Raw genomic sequence first — 26,452 nt, forward strand, 5'->3', positions numbered from 1 at the left:
GGAAGGTAAGTTCCAGAGGACCCCGTCGTAGTAGTCTGGTTCGGTGCGCCGTTGCCTCTTCCTCCAGTTCTCTGTTGCTGATTGTTGGATGTCTCCCCCTTATCGTGGCCGACACTAACACCGTCGAGACGTGTGTTGATGCCAGCGAACAGATTTTGCATGGAATCCATCATTTCCCTGAATTTTCGCCCTTGTTTCTCCTTCAAACTTCCGACTTCAGACTTCAAGCTACCCACTTCTGATTCAAGTCGCTCAAACCGTTGGTCAGCCATTCCTGGCTCTGATACCAATTTGTTATGTGCAACAGAGGAAGATTGAGTAATTCTCTGAATTGAATCAGGATTACCCAAGATGCTTTCACTGTTCAGATAAGAAACCTCACGGCTCTTCCCCTTGGACTTGTTTTTACCTATTTTGAAGAAATAATCAGAGAGAGAGAGAGAGAGAGAGAGAGAGAGAAATTAGTTTCTTCGAGGGAAACTCACCTCCAAATGCTTAAAGCATAGATTAGATTAACATGAAAACTGATTACAATAGTTCCAACTGATATATAGACTCCTACCATAACAGAAACAGAGCAATTGATTCCTAAATAGCAGCTCACAACAGAGCACTAACCCACACTCTCCTAAAGACTAGGTCTTGCTAACAACTCCCTAAAGACTGGGACTTTTCATGGACTTTCACTAACACTTATCCAGCAGAGAACTTTATTAGATGACATAACAATCTCTCTCTCAAGTGTTCTTCACAAAATGGATTCTTAAATTCCTTCTTCTTCTCCAAGGCATCACACAATCAAGGATTATTGGAGTGTTCTTTGGATCTTTTTGAGCATATAAAAGGGTTGGACAAAGCGTATATCTAGGATCACCAACCTTAGAGACAAGGATTGCGATCAACGGTAAGAATTCTCTTCTTTACGAATTAGAAAAACATGCTAGGGTTTTATTTTTTTGGAGCATCAAATCTATGATTTTTCTTTTAAAATTCCAGTATGATATAACATAAAATATAAGTTTTTAAAATCAAAACTTTCGCCCAAAAATTAGTTTTCCTCCATTCAAAGATCGATTTTCTTTCTTTTCTTTTCGGTATGGTTTTAAACGAGATTTACAAAGCAAGTGTTTGAAAATAGGATCCTTTTCAAAAACCAATATTTTTCTAGGGTTTTAAAAATTCCAAAACTACTGGAAATCATGATCTTGGACCATGGTTTGACCGTCTCGGTTTCCGTTCGATTTTTTGAACGGTAACCCAGCAAATGGTTATTTTTTGAAGAATAAAATGGAAAACAGATCAAATCAACTCCAAACTTGATGAAATGTTGACCCAAAAACGAATTTGGAATTTCCAGTTCACCCAAAAAGTTTCGAAATGTTTTGAATCTTTTTAGTCGGATTTCTAATTATTTTAAATTTTGGCCATTTTTAATAAATATCAAAAGGTTTTAAAAATTAATGAAACTCTCCAGAATTAATGTTCAATAATAAATTGAATTTCTCATGAAACAATGTTTCTAAAAAATTATTTTTTTATTTGTTTTGTAATCGCTTCTTCCTTTTACGTGTCGTAATTCTTTTTTATATTAAATTAATGAAATTTCAAATCTTTTTCCTTCAACCCAGTAGTTTAGGCCATTAGAAGGTTAGTGAAAATTTTTTAAAAGATTTTACAAAGGTTTAATATGATTTCATAATTTTCTTTTAAAAAACGGGTTTAAATTCCTAGGAAACGAATTCCCCTTTTTATTCAAAAATTGATTTTATGGAGGAGCATTGATTTTTAGATCTTGAACTTTTAACAGTAAATCATATAACCTATTTTATATCTACTGGAATTTGTACATGATTTTAAGATACCATTTAATCTACTTTTTAATTGATTCATTGATTTTATCCGAATTTTAATTGGCATCAAATCTTGATAAAAACCTTTAAAATTTTTACAGTAGTCTAATACCATGATTCTATGGATATTATAAAAGGTTTACTTGATTTGCGATTCGTATGCTATGCGTTGATTTGTTAATCTGTAATCTGACCCAAATTTTAGAAATTCGGAAATTGATAGAAAACCTTGTTCAAAATTCATGAATCTCTTCCAGTAGTCTAAACTCATTCATATCTTGTTGCGAAAAAAGTTTCAATGAATTTGGAGTTTGATTGCTTAGGGTTACTGTGTAATCATAGCAATCTGGTCTAAATGATAATAAATCACAACTTAATAGCAAACCAACACAAAAGTCAGTAAAAATCTCCAAAAGACCACAAGACCCGCTATAGGACATGGAAAGACATTGCTAAACAGTTTGTGAAGCAATTCAAGTATGATGACGGGGCAGAGATAACTAAGAAAGACTTGGAAAAGACCAAATAAGATTCAAGGGGAGTCTTTCTTGACATTTGTGAAAAGATGGAGGGGGCTGGCAGCACAGATGGTTGAACGTCCTACTGAGAAAGAGCAAGTTCAGATGATACTAAAAAACCTATCCCCTCAGCTCTATTATCACATGTCTCTCCAGTATTATCCTGACTTCGAGCAGCTCATTAATGCTGGCACACAAATTGAAGAAGCAATGTCACAAGGGGTGTATAATCGAAGCAATCCTAATATCCGAGATTTTAAGAAGCCTGCACCCGCACAGGTCAAAGAGGTTGGCAATGTCTCTCGTGCCAATCCTCAACTGTCGAGACCTCAGAACCCTATACTTATGGATTATGATCAACCCATGGTCGCACCCTAGCAGCAACCAAAGAAGGATTTTGATCCTCTACATGTTTCACCTTCTAAAATCCTACAAGATTGTTTAGCCTCAGGGCGCATCATTTTGCCTCCCATTAGATCACCTCCCAATCCTTTACCCCAAAGTTGGAGAGCACATGAGCACTGCGATTACCATCAAGGCTCGGGCCACGTCACTGATCGATGCATAGCCTTGAAGTATGTGATCCAGAAGTTGATTGATGAGAAAAAAATGGCATTTCAACAGAGGCCGAACGTCATTAATAATCCTTTGCCGAATCATGCTGCTGCACCACCACCAAATAATGCTTAGACACCGTTTAGACTTGAGAAGCTTTGTAACATCTGCAGTGAAGAAGAGACTAAAATCAAAAGTACAAGACATGAACTAGCCTTCGCCGAGCCTCCAACATCAGACAGCAGTTGCAGTTACAGTCTTAGTCTTCTACCTTTTTGAGTCAAGTCATTATGGTCAGTCCAGTTATTGAGTCAAGTCTTAAAGTTCTACAGTTCAAGGTCAATGCCTAGTCCAGGCAAGTTATCTTTTGCTTTTCTTCTCGTTTTAAAAGTTGTAAATCCTGAGCCTGTTCAGGATGAGTTATAATGATGTAATCTTTTTCATTCAATAAAGTTTGCTTTTTCATATGTTCTAGTGCGTATGTTTCTGACTCAAATGAAAATAATACTCCTGTCTCAAATGAGTAAAAAGATGCCGACGAAACTCCCCTTGGTTGGCAACATATGTTCAAACAAGAGGAGGAGCGCCAGGCCTAGCCTCTCAAAGAGAAAATTGAAATGATAAACATTGGCACTAAAACTTTGATTCGGTGAATGCCTATGGGAAATACATTAGAGTGTGAGGAATTGATAAACCCATTTCGAGGATAAGAAGATTGTCTAGAAGCACTACAACCGATACCAGGAGTAAGATATAGATAGAAAGCTCAAGAGAATGAAGAAAGTGAGAGACATATGATATGCAAGGGGTATGGATTGGAAACAACTTTCTTATCTCATGCAATGACCTTAGTTCCCAAATTCATAATATGAAGCCAACAAATTCAAGAGCAAGCATTGAAAAGCGATCATCAAATATCAAGAGTTACAGATCCATAGATGGAAGATGTCAAAGATAAAGTTTCGCTCCATCAAAGTCGAAAGCACATATCAGAATCTTGAAAGAAGAAGATCCATTATCTCTTACCTGGAAATGCCGTCAAACTCTGTAAAAAAAAAAACAAACAAAGAAAGAAGTAAAGAGAATTATTGACTTAGATCAACTCCAAATCTGAACATTGGAAGGCCTCCTTTGGCCGAACAAATTTCAAACTCATTACCCGGTGTGAAAAAAGAAGAAGAAGAGAACACCCTTTTTGCAAACCCCTTTGAGCCTGAATAATATTTTCTTTCAAAACCCATTATACTAGGGGCATTCGCCCCGAACTACGAGAGACCTGATCCCTACGCTGGGGTACGTAGGCAGCTCGGTCAAACCGAGTACGGTCGATTAAAAAAAAAATGAAAAAAAGAAATTCAATAGTTCCAAAAAGAAGAAAAAATGAGTCAATCAATCAAAAGAAAGAAGTCAATCGAAAAAAAGAAAAGAAAAGAAGAACAATTTACCTTCAAACTAGGGGCATTCGCCCTGAACTACGCATGACCTGATTCCTACCCTGTGAAGGCAACCTGTTCACAGGTTCGGTCGAAATCTTTGTTCAACCTTTAGCCCTTCTTTGAAAAGCCCTGTCCTACCTATAAAGTCCTTCAGATGTTCAGAATCAAAGATCTAGGCCTAAAAAAATGAACAAGAAAAAAGAACGGAGTTTAAAGATCTATTAGACTGAAAACCTGAAAGGGCAGTCTAGGCAAAATTTAAGATCATTCCCCTGCTAAGTTGAAAACCCGAAAGGGCGGCTTAGGCAAAAGTTGAGGGGATAGCCTGCTGGATCGAAAACCTAGAAAGGCGGTTCAGGCAGAAGTTAAGGCTAACTGGTCTGCCAAATTAAAGCCCTGAAGAGGTGACTTGGTCACAGTAAGAGAATCATTATAAGAAGGCTACAGCCGGTATCAAGACTGAAGATAAAAAAGAAGAAAAGAGATTGTCAATCAATCAAAAGAAAGAAGTCAATAAAAAAAGAGAGAAAAGAAAAGAAAACATAGTCAATCAAGAAAAATCAGTTTACCTTCAAACTGGGGCATCTGCCCTGAACTACGCGCGACCTGATTCCTACACTTGGATACGTAGGCAACCTGTTTATGGGTTCGGTCGAAATTTTTGCAAAGCCATAAGCCTTTCTTTGAAAAAGCCCATCCTACCTATAAAGTCCTTCTGGTGTTCAGAATCAAGGATTTTGGTCCCAATGCAAAGAAAAGAAAAGAACAGAGTTTGAAGATCTACTAGACTGAAAACCTGAAAGGGCGGTCCAGGCAAAATTTAAGATCAATCAACTACTTAGTTGAAAACTCGAAAGGGCAGCTTAGGCAAAAGCTAAGGGAATAGCCTGCTGAGTTAAAAACCCAAACGGGCGATTCAGGCAAAAGTTAAGGTCAAATGGTCAGCCAAGTTGAAAACCTGAAAAGGGCGACTTGGTCATGGTAGGAGAAAATATCCAAAAAAGCTATATCCAGCATCAAGATCGAGGATTCAAGAAGTTCAAGCAGGCACACTTTGCATCCTCGAAACTAGGGGCATGAGACCAAGCAATCTAAGGAGTAGTAATCAAATCCTTGGAGTATTATAGTTTTAAAAGGAGAAGTCCAGTGTTTATCAATTGTAAAATTACTCTTTGAAAGGCCAGACCTACCAAACAAAATGTTTACTAAGTCAGAAGCATCACTTTGAGTCGGTCTAGTCAGTCCATCCATTTATAGTCTTTCAGAAATCCTCGATTATTTGAATAGTGTCTTTTACCAAATTTTCCCTTTGAATAAAGTCTGTCGTTGTCTTTGAGTCCAAAGGTCGCAACTGTCTTGGTGAAAAAAGTATGGCATCAGCTCATCCGCAACTGTAACTGAGCCGTACGAATCCTGAAAGAAGGACTTCAGGAATCAAGTGAAAGAAAAGCCAGCCACTTCCGAAAGCATTCAGAAGCATAAATATCAGAAAATGCAGTTTCCATAAGAAGACCCTATCTCAGAAAGGCACCATAGGCTTGGGAGAGTCTCATAGGTGATGATGATTGAGCCAGTTTCTCAGAAAGATGAACCCCTAAAATTTTTAATTTTCTTCCTGGTAGTTGAATACTATCCTGGTCAAGAAATATTTATCTAAACACCTGTCAGGGGAAAAATCCCGCTTTTCAATTTTTGTATTCAAGAGAGCTGTTGTTCTAGGTTACCAATTCCAGGTATTTAGATCAAGGTTTCAGTTATCAAAATCCCAAGCAGAAAAAAACAACAATCTCTTTGTGAAAAATCTTATTGAAGCTTCCTGAAAGCATTCCTAAACCATTCTCGTTAATCATGCTGCGTAGTTCCTAAAGTTTGTCATCTCGTCATTCGTCAAAGTCTTAGTTTCCAATATCTTCATCAGGCACGATTTTTATTGTCCCCGATTTCATCCTACACCAATTTCAAGCATCAAAAGTTCATAAATTTCCAAATTTATCAAATTCAAGTTCATGCTCAAATCTCCAAGTTCAAGTTCATTTCAAATCATCAACTCAAGTCCATTTCAAATTTTGAAATTCAAGTTCATTTCAAATTTTCAAATTCACGTTCATTTCAGGTAATCAAATCAAGTTTAGATTAAATTTCAAAATCCATTTTTCATTTCTTTTCAGAGAAAAAGCGAAAGTACTTCTAGATCGAAATCCATCTTCCTTTTTTTTCAGAGAAAAAGCGAAAGTGCATCTGGATCGAAAATTCATCCTCTATTTCTTTTTAGAGAAAAAGCGAAAGTGCCTCTGGATCGAAATTCATCCTCTTTTTTCTTTCAGAGAAAAAGTGAAAGTGCCTCTCGATCGAAAATACATCTTCATTTTCTTTTCAGAGAAAAAGCGAAAGTGCCTCTTGATCGAAATTCATCGTCCTTTTCCTTTTAGAGAAAAAGTGAAAGTGCCTTTGGATCGAAAATTCATCCTCATTTTCTTTTCAGAGAAAAAGCGAAAGTGCCTCTCGATCGAAATTCCTCTTCTTTTTTCAGAGAAAAAGCGAAAGTGCCTCTAGATCGAAATTCATCCTCCTTTTCTTTTCAGAGAAAAAGCGAAACTGCCTCTGGATCGAAAATCTATCTTCCATTTTCTTTTCAGAGAAAAAATGAAAGTGCCTCTGGATCGAAAATTCATTTTCCTTTCTTTTCAGAGAAAAAGCGAAAGTGCCTCTAGATCGAAAATCCTTTCTTTTCAGAGAAAATGCAAAGGTGCCTCTGGATTGAAAATTCTCTATCTTTTCTTTTCAGAGAAAAAGCGAAGGTGCCTCTGAATTGAAAATTTTCTCTCCTTTCTTTTAAAAAAAGAAAAAGAAAAAAAGAGGGTGCCTCTTAATCGAAATATTCTTCTCCCTTTTTGTTTACAGAAAAAGCGCAAGAGCCTCTAAACCAAAAAGATTCATTCTTCTGCCCTAGAGAAAAAGCTTAGTGCCTCTGTGACAAAGAATTTCATCCAAATAATCCAATTTCTCAAAATTCTAGGACTTCATCTAGGGTCTTGCATTAGGAAGCATTTGCATTTAGGTTGCTTTGTGTGTAGTGAATATTTTTGCTGATTAAAGCTACGCAAAATGGTTTTGTCACTTTTGCTTTGGTATTCGATGACTACGTCGTCTCTACCAAAGAGGGGCATCTGTAGACAGTACCATTTTGCTACACTTTAAAAAGCAAAAGATTCGGTAGTGTCATCGAGTCTTGAGTCGGTCTTCTGCACTTTTGTATTTTTAGGATAAGTTTCGTCTCATTATAGGAGTTTTGAAGTTGATTCGCGATCCTGAAAGTCTCTAGGGAATTCCATTAGTCTCTGGAATATTAGAATTCAAGTTTTCAATCAAGAAAACCTGCTATTTTTGAAACTTCTCAGGGTTTTTCCTATTTCATCAATTTTTGCACCACATGGGTAATTTGGTAATTTTCAATGTGTTTCATTTGACCCCCGGGTTGTGTCTGAAAAATCTTAAGTGATTCTATGAATTTTGAAAAGCCTGCTAAATTTAGACCTCTTAGGGGTTTCGCTCGATTTGAAAATTTTGAGTGTTGAGGGCATTTTGAGGGAATGCCGAATGATCCTGTTTGATATTACCCACCAAAAGAAGCAAACTTAAAAACTTTCTATTTTTGAGGTTTGACTACGAAAACTTTTCATTTTTAACTTTCCCCTTTAAAAATGAACAAATTTGAGGGTATTTTGGTCGCATTTTGGTGGGTAATGGTCAAATAGGGGTGTTTTGGTCTAAAAAAATTTGTTTCTTTAAAGGGAATGGTTCAACCATATGTTAGGGGTGCACTATAAAGGTCACATGGGTTAGGTCCATCCATAAAATATTGAATTTAAAAGAGTTTTATTAAATGTTTATGAAAAAAACCTAAAACCCATGTGAGAAGGCCCATTGGGCTAATGTCCACAAGGTCGAGGTCCATGTAGACCCGCCCATCTGGGTCAGCCACATAAGTGGGTGCCCCACATGAGGAGGCCACATGCAAAAACGTCCAATATGGGATAGGGTGGTGGTGACATCATATTTGTTTTGAAAAAATAATAAAGAAATGAAGAGTTATAATTAGAAACGGCTTGTAAAGTCAGGTTAGTAAAATGGTCATAACTTTTTATCTTTTTATCCAAAAAATTTGTTATTATACTTGTTTCGAACATTTTGAAAAGATCTACAACTTTCTAGTTTATGATAATTCCTGAATCAGCTTCTAAATAGGTCACAAATGAGGTCAAACATCGGACAGCCTTTTTTGGATGAAAATCATTCATAAAAGCTAGTTTCCTATGTGAGAAGGCTTCTAGATTGATCTTGAAGGATCTCCATTGTGTAATTTAGCATTTCTTGGCTTGCAAGAAATCAATAGTAGAAGTAAATCCAATTTAGAAGGTAAGGGAAAAGCAAGACATAGGTGAGAATTTGAAACTAACTAAAGGTAGGAGTCTTCACATTGGAAACTTCTAAATCCAATCTAACCCTAACTTTTTCTATAAAAACAAAGCAAGCACAACCTTTGGCTTCTCTCAAGAAAATTCATCTCTTTCTCTCTTTCTCCTTGGAATTCATTCATCTCTTTTGTTGCTTTAGTGTTCATCTCTCTCTCAAGTGTTCTTCACAAAAGGGATTCTTAAATTCCTTCTTCTTCTCCAAGGAATTACACAATCAAGGATTATTGGAGTGTTCTTTGGATCTTTTTGAGCATATAAAAGGGTTGGACAAAGCGTATATCTAGGATCACCAACCCTAGAGACAAGGACCGCGATCAACGGTAAGAATTCTCTTCTTTGCGAATTAGAAAAACATGCTAGGGTTTTATTTTTTTGGAGCATCAAATCTATGAATTTTCTTTTAAAATTTCAGTATGATATAACATAGAATATAAGTTTTTAAAATAAAACATTTTGCCCAAAAATTAGTTTTTCTCCATTCAAATATCGATTTTCTTTCTTTTCTTTTCGGTATGGTTTTAAACGAGATTTACAAAGCAAGTGTTTGAAAATAGGATCCTTTTCAAAAACCAATATTTTTCTAGGGTTTTAAAATTTTCAAAAATACTGGAAATCGTGACCTTGGATCATGGTTTCACCGTCTCGGTTTCCATTAGATTGAGGTAACCCAGCAAAGGGTTATTTTTTGAGGAATAAAATGGAAAATAGATCAATCAAGTCCAAACTTGATGAAATTTTGACCCAAAATTGATTTTTTAATTTCCAGTTTACTCAAAAAGTTTTGAAAATTTTTAAATCTTTTTAGTCGGATTTCTAATTAGTTTAAATTTCTGCCATTTTTAATAAATATCAAAAGGTTTTAAAAATTGATGAAACTCTCCAGAATTAATGTTCAATAATAAATTGAATTTCTCATGAAAAAATGTTTCTAAAAAATTATTTTTTTATTTTATTTGTACTCGCTTCTTCCTTTTACGTGTCCTAATTCTTTTTTATATTAAATTAATGAAATTTCAAATCTTTTTCCTTCAAACCAGTAGTTTAGGCCATTAGAAGGTTAGTGAAAATTGTTCAAAAGATTTTACAAAGGTTTAATATGATTTCAAAATTTTCTTTTAAAAAACGGGTTTTAATTCATAGGAAACGAATTCCCCTTTTTATTCAAAAATCAATTTTATGGAGGAGCATTGATTTTTAGGTCTTGAAATTTTGAAAGTAAATCATATAACATATTTTATATCTACTAGAATTTGTACATGATTTTAGGATACCATTTAATCTACTTTTTAATTGATTCATTGATTTTATCCGAATTTGAATTTGAATTTTAATTGGCATCAAATTTTTATAAAAACCTTTAAAATTTTTACATTAGTCTAATACCATGATTCTATTGATATTATAAAATTTTTACTTGATTTGCGATTCGTATGCTATGCGTTGATTTGTTAATCTGTAATCTGACCCAAATTTTGGAAATTCAGAAATTTATAGGAAACCTTGTTCAAAATTCATGAACCTCTTTCAGTAGTCTAAAATCATTCATATCTTGTTGTGAAAAAAGTTTCAATGAATTTAGAGTTTGATTGCTTAGGGTTACTGTGTAATCCTAGTAATCTGGTCTAAATGATAATAAATCACAACTTAATAGCAAACCAACACAAAAGTCAGTAAAAATCTTCAAAAGACCTTAATTTTTCATCATAAATTTAATCCCTGACTTTTTTGAAACAGAAACCTTAGGGTTCATAGATTGCCTTTGTAAATTGGTTATGCTGTGACAATTTAACTGCCGAGATCGTAACCATAATCGTATCCTAATTGCGATCGATCCTGCATAATTTGAGCATGTAAATTATAGTATGTTGTTGGCTCCGAGTCCACTGTCCACGAAAATCTTGAGAAACATACCAGACAATAATATACTATAACTTATGTGTTAAATTATACAAGGATTGAGAGCACGATGCCCTTCCAAGGATGCAATTCAAGGCTGAAATTTGCCAACCATAGAACCTTTGGTATTCCTTAGATGTTAGGAATCGAAAATCTTTAAAAAATTGAAGATCATTTACTTAGTAAATTAAGATCATTTGATCAATGCTTTTGGAACCGTTGGATAACGGTATCTCTTCGTAAGGATCTTTAGAACCAATTAGGAATACTTCCTCGCGTTGTGTCCTAGGTTTTAGGGTGTCCTAGAGTTAGGGAGTTCAGCTTCATCACAACCGATTGCTATTATTAGCAATTGAGTTATAGATCTAGTTACACTATTTACCCCTTTTTCCCATAGGACAAGCCTAGTTACCTAGGATGTAGGTTCACCTGCATTAGTCTAATGGGTGTCTTGCACTTAGATAGGACCATATAGCATCTTAGATGAAGTCCTAGGATAATAAAATCTTCAACTTGAACTAAATAATTTCTCTTAAAACTGTTGAAACAGTCAATCCAGTCTAGATCAGTGTCCTAGATGAGTTAGGCATAAGTAGCTTAGTTTAGGTGCACCGAACTACGTCGACTCTGATCCCAGTGAGGCTTGGGTACGTAGGCAACTTGGATGCTTGATGGCATACCAATCACGAGTCGGCTCCACACATAATCGGTGGGGTTTTGTATATTTGTAGACACCCCCATTTTGCTCCGCTTTAATCAACAAAGAAGTTAGTGTTTTCCCTTTCTATGTCCGTTTTTTATATTATCTCTATCTTTTCGGTCAGTTCCACCGCGTTTTCCATCTTTTCCAGCAAGTGTTGAGAAAGAGTGTTCATGAAGTTCCGAATGAGAAGAGTTTGTACGAATTTCATGGCCTTACAATTGTGATTCGGGTTGAACAAGTGAGCCAACATAATTTTCGATTAGAAAAAATTCAAATTTCAAGAGAGTTTTGGTTTTGTCTGAGCCCACCAATAATAAATTCAGAAAATTATTCTAGAGGAATTCGGTCACTCAAGTGGGGCTCGTTCTTGATAATTATTAAATCTTATTGGAATCCGGCAAATGCAAGTGGGGCCACTCACTGATCTTATTATATAGAATCACATCAAGAGTTGGATATTAAAGAGAATAAAATCGAATAAAATTAGTTCATTTGGTGCGGTCACAAAGGTTTGAAAAATCGAAATTTTGAAGAAATAGTTGATCGGCGAGGTAGTGGGACCCACTATACATTTAGTGTTTATCATATTAGGATGATCCAAACCATTCTTGAAAATGATTTTGAAGCTGCGGATCGTCAAATTGATGGTTGAGATTATTCTAATTAGAATTAATTTTGTGGCACAACCAATTTGTAATATGGCCCGGCAAATGGACAACTAGGATCATCCTATTGAACTAATTTGGGATCACTACCTATTCATCTTGGTGGCCCATCAAATGGACAGTAAGGATCATCCCATGAAATTGATTTCAAGGGGGCACAACCCATTTATGGGGAGCTCACCAAATGGACGGTTTAGATCATCCAATGGGAGAGACTTAGGGTGCGTGTCTGATTTACAAATTGAGGCCCCAAATTACATTGTCGAGCATCAAATGAACGGCTTGGATCAGCCCACTAAAATGATGGTTCGGATCGTCCTATAGAAAAAGTTTGGCGGGCAAGGTCAATTTATGTCGCAGGTCATCAACTGGACGGTTTGGATCAACTCATATTTCCAAAAGCCACAAAAGACATCATATTCGGTTGATTTGAGGATGCTCTAATAATTTAGGTCTTTTGGATTTTGGGACCCACTATTTTAGGATGTGAAGGTGATAAAATAGAGTTGTTGCTGTGCAATCATAGATACAAGCATGTTTTTATTTTTTATTTTTTTGTGATCCGCTTGGGCATTATTTTAGAACAAAATTTTGTGAATGTACTTCCTTATTAGGATTCTATGCTCACAGTAAGAATTTGATTTGGGCAAAGATATCTACCGAAATCCTATAAAAGTAGCAAATTGGCTACTTTGAAGGGGAGAGATGGACCCACTTTTGGAATAATAAAAAAAACTCTCCAAAGATCTCATTCGGCTAGGATTTGATTTAAGGACACGTTTGATCTTTTTTCGAAAGCCCAGATCTCTTTTCTCTCTAAAAAAGAAACAAATATAGTGTAATCTTTTCTTGCCCACTCGAGAAGGGACTTTTAGTGGCAATTTCTATAAAAGTCAATAACAATAGCACTCAGCCATTGTTGGAAACCCACATATCATTTTTGGCAACCCTCTCTAATTACGGCAATTGCCATTCCAGTAGACTTTATAACCCAACTCTCTCACTCCGATTCAGAGAATAATTTAATCTATCAAAGCCATCACAAAGATCTAGAAGAAGGGGGCAATATTCTCTTGTTTAGAGAAGACTAGCAACGTTTCATCTAACTTCTGCCACCCAACTCTTTCCTCTCCGTAGGATTCTTCAACATCAACAAACCACTCTTACTTTTCCCATTGGATTTTCTATTTCACTCTAGTCTCTCATCTCCTTATTCTCGGTTGAGAAATAGAAATTATTTTGAGTCGAACAACCTTGTTGGTGGGACTTAAGTGGCTGAACCCTTTTGGTCGAACCGCCGTGTGATCGAAATACTTAGTGAAATCCCCTATTTTGGAGGCCAAATTCATTGTTGCTCGATTGAATCATCTTAAGCTTAGTCAAATTTTCCAAAAAGGAAAAAAAGAGATTCACTCATTCTCTCTTGGTGGTGTTATCTCTTTATTGTGCCAAGTCAGCCATCTTACAGCGGGTCGTCGCACATAGCTTCGGTTCGTGACTTCATCAAAGGGATTTTCTAGAACGTATAAAAGGGTGCGACAAAGCGTACACCTTAGATTTACGCACCTTAGAGACAAGGAGCGCGATCAACGGTAGGTTCCTCCATTTTTATAATATCAAAGGTAGAAAAGCATGCTTAGGGCCGTTTCTTTTTTGTTTTCTTCATGATTTTCGTAAAAGCTACCATGCATGATCTAATATGATTGTGGTGGGTCAGTTTATTTGATAATCGATTTTGGTAAAAAAAAAAGAGAATCATTACATGAGAAAATTGGGTGTTTAACCGATTGGGATATCTAGTGGCTTTTGAATCGTTTTACAAAGTAAGTGTTTTAAAACCAAGGGTTTTTCGCGAAGCTATATTTTTTGAGTCTTAATGAGGTTAAAAGAATACCAAAAATCTAAAAAATCCAGTAGATTTCATTTGTTTTGATGGCTCAAAAATTCGTTTAAAAAATATCCGGAAATAGTATTTTGATGGTTCTAAAAATCGTTCATATAACAAAACAATTTGAAACTGATTAAAATTTGGTCCTCAGAAGATTTTAAATGTTTGAATATCATACAAAAATTTTCAAAAGACTTGGAGTTTAGTTATTATTTTTAATGGAATTATTTTGCTAAATCACTAATTTTCATGTATATGAAGGACATATCATTAAACAAACTCCTTAGAAGCTGGAATTTGGTAGGAAGATGAACTGACCAGTCAGAATCATATTGTGAATTTCTTAGAAATTATGGGAATATTTTAATATTTGTTATTAATTGCTCTGACTAGAACATAAATATATCTGTTAAAAATAGAAAATTATCGAACTAATGTCTGAAAGTTTTCTCATAATTTTTTATTTGTCCGAGAATGTTCTAGTAAAAGTTTGGTTGGATTTGGAATTAAGTTGCTATATTTGTTAGTGTAATGTCATCAATCTGACCCGAAAGTGGAAAATCAATTAAAAATTGAATTTCAATCTCTAAAATCATGAAAAAATTAAGAAGAATATATTTTTAAAGAACACATCATATCCTAAAGTTTCTAGAACAGATAACGTAATTAGATATAGGCTTCGTTGTGAAATCATTAATCTGATCCAATTGTGATAAATTCATTTAAAAATCAAAATTAATTCAAAGCACCTTGAAAATTTTCAGACAACTCTAACTTTTCATCATGTATTCAATCACTAAGCCATCTGAAACAGAAATCTTAGCAGTAATAGATTTTCTTTGTAAAATAACATGCTAGGATAATTTAGATGCCGAGATCGTAACCATAATCGTATACTAATTGCGATCGATCCAGCATAATTGGAGTGCGTAAATTATAGTATGTTATTGGCTCCGAGGTCCACTGTCTACGAAAATCCTGAGAAATATGCCAGACAATAAGCTACTATAACTTACCTGCTAAATTATACAAGGGTTGAGAGCACGATTCCCTTCCATTGTTGCGATTCGAGGCCGAAACTTGCGAACCATAGAGCCTTTGGTATTCCTCAGATGTTTAGGAATCGAAAATCCTCAAAAATCGAAAATCATTAAGTTCAACAAATCGAATTAACTCGATCCGCGTCTTAGGAGCCGTTGGATTACGGTCTCTTATCGTAGGAACCTTTAGGGCCCCTTAGGAACACTTACGTCACGTTGTGTCCTAAGTATTAGGGAGTCCTAGAGTTAGGAGTCCAGCCTGATCATGACCGATTATTAGCAATTGAGTCATAGATCTAGTTACACTAGTTACCCATTTTTCCATAGGACGAGCCTAGTTATCTAGGATGTAGGTTCACCTGCATTGACGTCTTGCACTTAGCTAGGGCTATATAGCATCTTAGATGAAGTCCTAGGATAATAAAATCTTCAACTTGAACTAAATAATTTCTCTTAAAACTCTTGAAACAGTCAATCCAGTCTAGATCGGTGTCCTAGATGAGTTAGGCATAAGTAGCTTAGTTTAGGTGCACCGAACTACGATCGACTCTGATTCCAGTGAGGCTGGGATACGTAGGCAACTTGGATACTTGAGTGGCATACCAAGCCCGAGTCGGCTCCACACATAAGTGGTGGGGTTTTGTATATTAATCCTTAAATTAAAAGTAATTAAATCACTTAGGACTTTCCGTGAAATTAGAATTTTAGGAGAACTTTCACTTATATTGAATTCAAACAAATTAAGAAAATCAAGATACACATTAGGGAATACATTGAAATTAGATCTTAGGATGCATGTCACGAGTCTAGATTTCTGGTCAATTATGATCCTAGATCCTTCATCTAGGTGGCGACTCTGTCACTCTCTTTTGCGTGGAATTCGGATTGCCTTAGTGATCCCAAGTTCACGGAAATGATGAATTAAATCACACCTTGTTAGGCTCGGCGGCTTACCCCTGCCCTTATGGGTACTGGGTTGCACGTTTATTTGCACCCTATGGCCTGGTTGCTGCCTGCTTGGTTGGGTAATTAAGATCAACAATAAAAAGCACACGCCATTTGCGTGGGTACGAGAGGCCAAGAGAGAGGGAGGCGGCTCGCGGGCCATTCCCCTCTCGCGGGAACGGGTCCCACAAAATGCTACGGTTGAGATAATGAAGAAACAGAGCCTTAGTAATAAAATGAAAGTTGAAAAAAAGTGTGAAAGATATTGGAATGGAATGGAATGGAGAAAGAGAATATTACCATTGAAAAAGGAATTTGAAGAAAAATGAGAATGATACTAGAATGAAATGGAGAGGGAGCCCTAGAGCTCTGATACCATATTATGGTTGGATGAAAATATTTTCTTCTCTACCAATGCTAGTAGGAGGTTTCCATTATACAGAAAAGTATATAAGATCATACTATCTCTTGATAAGAATCAAGGTATCTAAAAGATAACATCTGCTAACCGTGTACATCTAAAAGTCTCCAAAATGTTTCACAAGATAACAACGGTTACAAGATAAAGCAGCTACAAGGTTTATCTCATATTTTGATGAGTTACGTAGTACCCCAAGACCAAAGCCTAAGACAGAGCAATTCATCAGAAGACCAATGGAACCGAGGCTAAACCCTAAAGAAGTGTTCAAGATTGATGAAACACTTAGAAACATCTGGATGTTTCCATCAACTAAATCCTTAGGGGTAAACTTTGAATTTTGGAAACTATAAGTGGTAAATAGGTCAATTCATGTTATACCTAGGGTTAAATAGCATAAATACTCATTAACTCTCCTAATCCATCACTTTTTCTCTCGAGAAAGCCTAGAGAGAGAGAGATAACCAAAGAAGGAACCCTAGAGTAAGAACAAAGGGTTGTCGAAGGAGATTTCAAGCATTGGAGACTCGGATTTTGAGGAAAGAGGTTAGTTTGATCGCTAAGCATAGTTTAGTAAGGGAAATGATATTTTCCCCCCTCTTACGGATAAAATCCCCTCCCCCCCAAACGTTATTTGTTAAGTTTTAAAGGCAAAGAAAAATGTTGGTGAATTTATCCTCAAGTAGTGAACCATTCTCACAGAAACCGTTAAAGGGGGGATTTTACCCGTTTAGGGGGGATATCATTTCCCTTTATTATTGATTATTTCATTAATAATCTATAGATAGGTGATTTAATGATGAGTCTTTGACGTATGGCCCTATGATCGTCGTAGGCCACAAGTTGGTGAGATTTCCAGCAACTTCTAGGCTAGTGGGGATCGTTTCATTGTAAAATCTCCATTAAAGATCGTTTAAGGCCACTCGTCGAAGAAAGACTTGGTGAACATTGAGCATAAGGATCTTATGGTGTTATTCCTAATTTAAAATTGGAGTTTTGGGGAGAAGAATTAACTAGAATGCATAAATCGTACGATCTGGAAGAAAACCCAGATTCGCACGTGCGGTCGAACGGTCAATCGACGCTCGATCTGAGGTTTCTCAAATTTTACCCGAGACGTACTGGCGGTCGACCGAGGCTACGCAGTCGGCCGGGCTAGGTTCTGGGTGGTTCTCGGGGTTGACCTTTCGGAGGTTGTTTTTGGGGAGTGGTTTCCCCGAATGACTTGATTAAGTGTACCAACAATAATTTATGAATAATATTGATTATAGGGTGATATCACAGCATGACTTTTCTTAGAGACATAGTCATGAGGGAAACTTTGATCAGCGAATTGTAAGTACCATATCTCTATGCTAGTATTTTTGAACCCATGTTGATTTGGAGATGTCTATTGTTCTTTCATGATTATATTCATGAAATCACGTCTTGGAAAATAAATCATTATTTAGCATGTTAAATTTCTGAAAATTAGATCAAGCATGTGTGCATGTTTTCTTGGTGGAAAGATTTATTGTTTTTATTACACTGTTGGTTCCATGGAATCGGTTTTGGCCTTTGGGTCGTGATTTGATCATGTGTTTTATTAGACCAGCCACATATTTTGGTTTTCCTATTTGCCAATGAAGCTTTTTCACTGAAACTAAATCGGATACCCGTGGGACCTATGGTATCGTTACCTGCTAGTTGGGGCTATGGCACTAGCACGTGGTCACATAGATTGGTCAAATGCCCAATTTTGGGACTTTCTTGTGGTACCTATGGTAACGTTACCTACTACTTGGGGCTGTGGCACTGTCCATGACCACGTTAGACCGATCTACTACCTGTTAGTTGGGGTTGTGGCACTAACGTGTAGTATAAGAGATACAACTAATCAGTGTATGCTTTTGGTGCATGTGGCATCGTGGGTCGACTTTACCATTTAAAAAGTTGTTTCTATTTTTCTTTCCATGATAAATGTTTTGGGATATGATTGTGTTGAAATTGTCCTGTTTTATATCATTTACCTTTCATACTTGATCCGCCTGTTATAGTGATTTGGTAACTGTTGAAAGTTAGCTCAATCCAAAATTTATATTTTTTTCATATCCCAAGGAATAGGTATGGTGTATGAAATGGGGTTGGTGCGAGAATGACGTTAGCTTAGTCTGACATTTTCTAATTTATTTTATTTAGAAACAATTCATTGGATGTTTTCTATTAGTCGAAAACTCCGTGATTTCGAATTTATTTATGATGGATTGTTGTAAGACTTATTGGTATTCAATTTGATGGAATATTTCTAGATGCTTTGAATACTTATTTTGTAAAACATGTGATAATTGATATGCTTGCCTTGCGTGCCTGTCTTAGCGAGCAATGGGAACGCGACACTGTTGTGGACCCCAGTTCGAGGGTTACAGTTTAGTGGTATAAGAGACATGTTAAAGAACCTATATGCTAGTAGAACTAGCTAAGACATTAGGATTGAACTCATAAGTTGAGAGTTGGGTAGAAACTAGGCAAGGAGCACCTAGGACTGACATGATGGACTCATGTGTGCTGGGGAAGGCTGGTTAGCGCATGATTTAGTTGTGTTGTAAGGAACTACATTACAGACTCATGTGCATCGGGATGCCGGTTCGACATGTTGGCAAGCTGTGTTGGTAATAAGTAAATCAAATTGTTATAAGCTCCACGGACGTAGAATAGGTCATTGTGTTATACTTAGTGTTATAAGTTTTGAATCTACCTTGCCTTGTTAAATCTTATTGAATTTTATTGGCATTGATGATACTAGGTGGAAATGGTGTGAGGAGGATATAGACGTGTGTCAGATCTTGTTGCTAATCCCAAGACCGAGTAGCTCCACGCCAAGGAGAGTGGATCTGTGAGGAGCCTCATGACGTTAGGAGGCGTAATCGCGCGTCGGACGTTTCTCCTGTTGCCATGTCAGGAGCCCTAGGATGAGCTGCCAAGGTCTCCTACCCTGGGCTGAAAGAGGAGGACTCTCATGGGGGGTGGTTACCTGTCATAAAGATTAGATTTAGCCAAGGCAGGGAAATCGTCTTTAAGAATTTCAAAGGATGGCGATGTCGTTCGAGGGGACTACCGATCCCCTAGCAATAGAGTCATGGTTGAGAAAGGTCTGGAGAAGACCTTCAACGTCTTGGGATTCACAACACCAAAAAAAGTTGAATGTTGCCACTTTTATGTTGCGAGGAGCAGATGACTAGCGGCAGATGGAATTAGCATCTGTTGGAGAGACAAAGAGTGTACTTATGAGTAGTTTAGACAGGCATTCTACGATAAATACTTTCCTGCCAGCATAAAGATACTGAAGTAAAATGAATTCTTCAGTTTGAAAGATATATGTTGGAGTACGCATTAGAGTCTAGTAGATTGGACAAGTTTGCCCTGACAGAATAAATACCGAACGACAGAGTAATAGCTCATCGATTTCAGAAGAGATTGAGAGAACCAATCAGATAGAGGGTTAAGGATTTCCAGATTGGGTCCTATGCTAAAACGATAAGTAAAGCCTTAGCTGTGGAGGGAGTGATAAAAGCACAATAGACTCAGGAATTCCATCAAAAGAAGAGAATTAAGGCCTCTAACTTCTACGGTGGACAGACTTCAGGGCACCAGACAAAGAAGCAAGAATTCTATTATCCTAGTGGTGGGATTTAGCAGCAAAGTGGGACTCGGGGAAATACTTGTGTTTTATCCCTTTTATATGGAAAGTTACTTGATGAAAAAGGTTACCCATTGATTACTGGAGCTTGTTTACGATGTGGAAAAGTTGGGCATAAGGAAGCAGATTGCCCTCAAAGGAAGGGTTTTTAGACTTTGGGAGCCCCACGAACAGTACAGGCCCCACCCTTAGGACAAAATAAGTCTGGAGACCAGAAGCCTAGATCAGCGGTGAGGAGCTATTCTATGGCGCCTTAGGATATAGGCTTGTGACACAATGGTGCCAGGTACTATATTGACCCTTGCCTTATGTATACTTATATTGTTGATTATAATGTTCCATGATTATTCATATGTATATTAGTTGATAGTTATTGATTAAATAAATCATGGGAGGTACTATTCTAGTGTCCTTTGTTTTTGCACATGTCTTGTTTGATTTGAGAGCCACACACTCATTTTTGCATCTAGTTTTGTTGAGAAGCTTCGATAGACGTTTGAAATTATGGATCTGGAACTATTTGAGGATACCCAAGTAGGAGACTTGTTGATCGCAAATCATATATGTAAATCATGTGTAGTCGAGATAGGCAGAAGGAAGTTTCATATAGACTTAATGATTCTGAACGTGAAGGATTTCGACATCATATTAGGGATGGATTGGTTGGTATCCAACTATGCTCATCTTGATTGTCATTGGAAGATTGTGAGGAACAAAATGGTTTAGTTATGTGGGGAACAAAATGCCTATACTACTATGTATTATCTTAGCATTAAAGGCCATTCAGTTATTGAAGAGGGAGTGCCAAGGATATCTAGCCATGTTTGTGGAATCTAGTAAGGGAGACACAGAACTGGAAGATATTTTTATTGTGAGAGAATTTCTAGATGTCTTCCCAGAAGAGTTACAGGGTTTGCCAATGATAGAGAGGTAGTACATATTATGAGAGAATTTCAAGATGTCTTCCTAGAAGAGTTATCAGGTTTGTCCCTAATAGAAAGGTAGAGTTTAGTATTGATTTGATACCCAGTACCTGTCCTATCTTGAAGACCTCGTATCGTCCGGCCCCAACAAAGTTAAAGGAGCTGAGTGGACAGTTGCAGGAAATTATTAGATAAGGTTTTATTCGAATTTCACCTTGGGTAGCATCAGTCCTATCTGTAAAGAAGAAAGATGGGAGTATGAGGTTCTACATCAATTATAGAGAATTGAATAGAGTAATAGTGCGGAGTAAAAATCCTCTGCCTCGTATAGACTATTTGTTTGATCAGTTGCAAGGGTTTCACGTGTTTTCAATGACTGATCTTCATTCGAGATATCATCAGTTGAAATCAAAGTAGTAGATGTACCCAAGATGCCTGTAAGACCAAGGGTTCAACCCTATCAATGTTTTGATGACACATAAACTCAAATTGATTATATGACAGGCTTTGTTAGTGTTGTTGTTTAGTCAGGTTATATCAAATATAACACTACATGCAAAGTGAAGGCTTGAAGGTGAACTACCCTTGGTGACTCATCTCATTGACCCGAATTGGAGATTGATCAAGATTGACCCAAGTCAAATGAATCAAAGCAAACTCAAGTGGATTATCCAAAAGCTCAAAGATCAACCATTGATGGGGACCCATTCATGAACCAAAGAGAAGGCTTTCAAGAATCATTCAAGAGAGTGAATAGAATGGTAGAATGTATATCCCTCTCTCTTAAGACTTATTCTTAGTCATGGCACACTAAAAAATATCCCAAAATATTTTCAAAATTGACCCAAAACCAAGTGGCTCTAAAGCCCAAGTGCTAAGTTAGATATGAAATTAACATTTGAAAAATAGATCCAGCACATAAATCCTATCGTAACTGGTCCAAAACATTTTCAAATATTTTTGAGAAGATTTTTAATAGAAATATCTTATCTGTTTCTTTCAAATCGAGTATAAGTACGTTGAAATCCAATAAAAAACGAGTGAGATATGAATTTTACAAAACGGGCTGAAAAATCAGTTTTTGCAACGGCGGACGTCCGGACTTCGTCCATTTGAAAACTGGAAAAAATGGCAGAGCCGACGCCGGACATCCGGGAAACCGGAGGACGTCCGTAATGGACCCTGGCATGCTCGTCCATAAGAAAAATAGGCGTTGGAATTCTAAAAGGTGCACAGAATTATAGTTTTGCCCCCCAAATGGCTAGTTTTGGTTCTAAGCTATATATAGGTGTTTGAACTTGGTTTTCAAGTGAAGAAAAAGGTTTTCCAGCATATCTAAGACTTATACAAACACTTGCAAACGCTATTTGCCTTGAATATCTCTCTTCACCTTATTTGTGCCTGGATCTTGATTAAACCCTTTTGAAAGTGGATTAAGCTTTACTTGTAATCTTCTTTGAGGGAATTTTTGTGTGAGCTTCAACTTGTAATCAAGCCTATATAGAGGCTATATCTTCTTCTTCTTCTTCTTACTTCTTTAATATTGTAAAGAGGGTTTTACGCTTCGGCCCTTGAGAAAGGAGAAGCTTGCTTGTAAGAGGGTCTTCGATTCGGCCCGCTAAAAAAGGTGAATCAAGCTTGTAAGAGGGTTTCTTCATCCGGCCCATAAAGAAAGGAGGATCACATAGTGGAAGCGCTAAGGAGGTCTTGACAAGTGGATGTAGACCTTAGTACGGAGACTAAGGTTGAACCACTCTAAAATCATTGTGTTCATCTTTTCTTCCTCTACCTCCTTCATCTTGATTGGTAACATCTTTACTTTGTACTTTACTTTTAATCTTCAAAAGAAATAAGGGTTAGTTGTTTTAATTGATTTAAATGTTTATAAACCCAATTCACCCCCTCTTGGGTTGGCTAGTGGGATTTCATTTGGTATCAGAGCAAAGGTTCTTATAGAGATTTTTGATCCAAAAATCTCCAAGAGAAAGATCCATGGCAACCAATATCCCCTCTACATCTAACCCCATTTCGGTTGCTTCCTCCGGCTATGTCGAAGGCCAAGCTTCAAATAGACCTCCATACTTCAATGGACTTAACTATAATTATTGGAAGATTCGAATGACCTTCTATCTTAAATCCATTGCTTTTGAAATATGTGAACTAATTGAAGAAGGATATGTTGAACTCACAATGGAAAGGAAGACTTGGAGTGCCGCAGAGAAAAAGAAGGCTACATTGGATGCTGAGGGAGTGACACAACTTTTTTGTGCACTATCTCCCGAGGAATTCAAAAGAGTCTCAAATTGTAAGACGACAAGAGAGATATTGACCACTCTTGAGACAACCTATTGTAGACACCCAATTTTGCCAAGGTGAAACTAATGATAGGTTGTCGCGAGGAAGAGTCTCATGACGAGTCCTAGAGTACCTCTTGTCTTTTTCTCAGTCTCTCTCTAGGTTATGAAACTAGGAAATATTTCTCAAAAATGAACTTTACCCTAGAGGTGTAATTAAAGCCCGTCTTTACACGGCCTCCCGCCTTTTACTGCACAACCAAGAAGTTAGTTTTGATTAAAAAATATTCGTTTTTACCCAAAAGCACTTTGTGTTCCGAAAAGCATCATATTAGCTTCATTGGAATCTCCTCAGAACGAGGAATCCAACGGATCTGACCGTGTGAGATTCGGAGTCCAAACAGAGGAATTACGGTCCACCGAAACTCCCAATTACGTTTTTCGAGACCAAAAAGACGAAAAATCACATTTTTTGAAATGTGGCCCACTTGACACTAACATGTCAGGTACCATTTCGCACTCTACGAAAATTTGGCTCAACCCATATAAATAGGGGGTAAGAGTAAGACTAGAATTTAACTCTCTGAAAAGGTTTTAAATTTCTATTTTTTTATTTTCTTAATTTCCAGAGTTATTTTCAGAGGATTTCCTTCTGATTTTCCCTTCTAAATCTCAGAAAATCCTAGTTTCTTTACTTTAGAAGAGAGAAAGTAGAGAAATTCTTAGGTAACTTATATTGGGCGTCGGCATTCTGGCAAATTTCTGAAGACTCGAAGTGACATCCTTCAAATAGCGTCGTTATTCTGTCGAATTTCGCAAAATTACGAGCTATATTTCAATAATAGCGATGTTGTTCTGCCGAAATCTCGGCAAACCCAAAGCCCCTTTCTCAAAATAACATATTTTGCTGAATTTCAGAGAACACGAGGCCCTATTATCTGAATAGCGCCGTTGTTCTTCCGAAATCTCGGCAGACCCGAAGCCCCTTCATCAAAATAGTGTCGTTGTTCTATTGAATTTCGGAGAACGTGAGGCCCTATTATCTGAATAGCACCGTTGTTCTTTCGTAATCTCAGCAAACGGGAAGCCTTTTAGACCAATCACCGTCGTTACGCCACCGATTTCCCGACAAGTGCTCCTCTGGTAAATTTACATTTATTTCCCAGGTTTTTGCATTTCTATTACAAAATTGGGTGCAGGGTAGTTATGGGATTTAGGGCTCCTTTTGCCATAGATCCTGTAACGTAAACCCCTCTCCTCTTCGTAAATAAGGCTACATTCCCTCTCCTTATCCCACCACTCTATCTCCGGTCCTACCATAGACAAACGAGACAGAGACGAGAACCTTGGAGCTCCACGGTGTTGGACAAACGAAGGGAATCATAAACCTAGAATTTCTTTTCCCTTCTGCAGTGTCTTTTCCGTTTGATTTAGTTAACCTGATTGTGCTCAGCTGTGAGATGTTTCAGGACTTATATTACAGCATACGACTTCAATCAGGATAACAATCGCTTATTTTCTTTCTTTTGTAAATTCATTTAATTTACATTTTGGGATTAAGCATAATCCAAATAAAGGATAAAAAGATGAGCTTTTCTAATTAAATTCTTCAAAAATGCCAAATCAAGTCAAGAGACCGGATTTATTCGGGTAAGATGGGTGCCTAACACCTTCCCCGATTGTAACCATAGCCCTTACCCAGATATCTGTAAGGACCATACCTTAACAAATAGAGCAAAATTATAAGTTCAAGGAAGGCCCAGAGAAAAAGAACCCCTTTGGTTAGTGCTCCTCCAATGAAACTCGGGTACCTATCCCCTTTTCATCGGAAGAACAGGCATGGGTCCTAGGCCTTAACCCTGGCGACTTCGAGTTTCTCATTCTTGTGAAATCCGGACCACGATCCAGAATTCACAAGAAATGCAGATCAACAAACACTCCCAAAAAACTCGACGTGGTGATCCCCCGACACCCTTGCACGCGTGAGAAAAAATTGGCACCCACAAACTAGCGACTCTGCTGGGGAAGCAAGATTTTATTGAATATCAAAAAGATTATAACTCTAGATTGACTTGACTTGGCATATTCGAAGAATTTCATTAAAGATCCATGGCAACCCTAATGGACTTTGAGGAAGGCCGATCCGCTCTAATTCCTCAATTCTTCGATGGAACGAATTATAGAGCTTGAAATGTGCAAATGTTAGTCTACCTCAAATCCATAGATTTTGATGTTTTAAATATTATTGAAAAAGGCTATTCTATTCCAAGGAAATGTAATAAAAATGATACAAAATTATTTTTCTTAAACTCAAAAGCCATAATTATATTATGTTGTGGATTATTTTCAAATGCTTTTGAGAAAATCTCCTTGTGCATAAATGAAAAAGATATTTGGACTACAATTAAAAAAATTTATGAGAAAAGTCTTTTTTCATCAAACGATAAAAGTGTTGTCCTTGGACAAAATGAGATTTCTCAAAAATCTTTTGCAAATGGAGATGGAGTCAAACATCAAATTTTTAACTTGAAAAATCAAATTGAAAACTTGAAAATGGAAATTGATGAAAGCCTAACTCGGAATAAGAATTAAGTAACTAAGCAAAGTTTTGATAAACAAAAATGATGACTTAATTAAAAAATGCAATAACTTTGAAAAAGAAAACATAAATTTGGAAAATATGAATATTGAGCTTATTAAAAAATATAAACATTTGTATGAAGAAGAAGAACAATTAAGATCTAGCTCATCTCATCAAATAGATCACTTAAAAGATAAAGTTAGTGAGATGAAACTAGAAAATGAAAAACTCATTTTGGATTACAAGAAACTACAAGAAGAAAAGGACAAACATGTTTGCAAATGCTCTTGTAGTTCATCTTTATGCTCACCTTGTCCATCTACATGCTCTTTTATATTTTGTACTTATTGTGGTAGAAATGGACATTACAAATCTAGGTGTAGACTTAGATTTGTAAAAGGTTCCATGTTTGTATGGATTAAAAAGAATTCATTATATAAAACAAACTTGAGTGGGCCCAAGAGGGTTTGGGTTCCAAAACCCCCTACTTGAGGCATTTTCTATGCTTAGTAGATTTAGGGGTTGTGCTTAAATTGTAATATCATTGAATAGTAAGAGATGAGATACATGTGGACATTCTTGATTATTT

This window comes from Tasmannia lanceolata, unplaced genomic scaffold (genome assembly GCF_043159265.1).
Source record: "Tasmannia lanceolata isolate RefF3 unplaced genomic scaffold, GAP_Taslan_0.1 ptg000037l, whole genome shotgun sequence".
NCBI classification, from domain to species: domain Eukaryota; kingdom Viridiplantae; phylum Streptophyta; class Magnoliopsida; order Canellales; family Winteraceae; genus Tasmannia; species Tasmannia lanceolata.